Genomic DNA, 1,192 nt, shown 5'->3' on the forward strand with positions numbered 1-1,192 from the left:
AGGTTTGCAATTTTGAGAGGAAGTGTAAATAAATTATTATTAAATTTCAGTTAGAGGCAATAGTGGGTTCTATGGTGTAATGGTTAGCACTCTGGACTCTGAATCCAGCAATCCGAGTTCAAGTCTCGGTAGAACCTTCATTTTGTTTAATTTATGTTTTCTAACTCCTCTCTATTTTCTTTTGTTTGCTTCATCGTTATTGACTCTCTCCTTTTTACATATCGAGTACCTTTTACATTAAAGAATGAAACGTACAACCTCCTGTATGTCAGACCACCTCATTGTTACAGCAGACAAAATAAAAATGGGTTGCCCCTGAGGTTGATGAGGGATATGTACTACAACAGCCTATCTGACTCACGGGGCTCGCATTTGTGGACAGCCATCTCCGCACTCGATATCGGTGAGCAGGGATATGGTCCGGGGGCCAAGAACACCGAAGGTCTCCACTGTGTCAGGCTCACCCATGAACTAGTCAAAGAACGATTCCATCGTCACAAGAACATATTTTATCGACTCCGGACGGATGAAACCAAGACGACATTGATGACATTTGTAGTGAAAGCATAGAGACCCACACGAAATACTGAGCATTTTGCCCGATGTGCTGAGGATTCTGACGACTCACCATAAGACTATTTATTAAAAGGTATAACTCATCTTGCACAAAGCGTTTGTGGGCGCAGGAGTGGTTGTGTGGTAAGAAGTTTGCTTCCCAACCACAGTTGGACTCAGAATGTAAAGATAGACGAAATACCGCTAAGAATTTCGCCCGGCGTGCTAACGTGTCTTCCAGCTCGCTGCCTAATTGCTTTCAAATATTTACAGAAGGTTAGCACTCTGAATCCAGCGATCCGAGTTTAAGTCTTGGTAGAACCTGACTTTAACGTTTTTTTATATATTTTTCCATGTCTCCTTTTTTGTTTGTTTGCTTCACCATCGACTTCTTTCTTTTTATATGATGGAGTGAGTTTACATTAAGTAGTGGAACGTACAAATTTGCTGTAAGTCTGGCGGCCTCATGGTCCCAGCAGACAAAATAGAATGGCGTTATCCCGGATGGGTTAGCACGTGCGGAGAGCTATCACCGTCTCGATAACTGTGAGTAGAGCTATGGTCCGAGGGCCAAGGACGCCGGAGATCTCCACCGCCATAAGCTCGACTGTAAATCTCTCTGAGAGCGATTACATTG

The 1,192-nt window shown here is 43.2% G+C and overlaps 1 non-coding gene across 1 annotated transcript; it reads left to right on the plus strand.

Moving 5' to 3' along the window:
• Positions 1-65: 65 nt before the first annotated feature.
• Trnaq-cug (transfer RNA glutamine (anticodon CUG)) lies at positions 66-137 on the plus strand. Its single transcript has one exon. It is a non-coding gene; the product is annotated as a tRNA-Gln (tRNA).
• The last annotated feature ends 1,055 nt before the right edge of the window (positions 138-1,192 follow it).

Source organism: Octopus bimaculoides, chromosome 14 (assembly GCF_001194135.2).
Source record: "Octopus bimaculoides isolate UCB-OBI-ISO-001 chromosome 14, ASM119413v2, whole genome shotgun sequence".
Classification (NCBI taxonomy): Eukaryota; Metazoa; Mollusca; class Cephalopoda; order Octopoda; family Octopodidae; genus Octopus; species Octopus bimaculoides.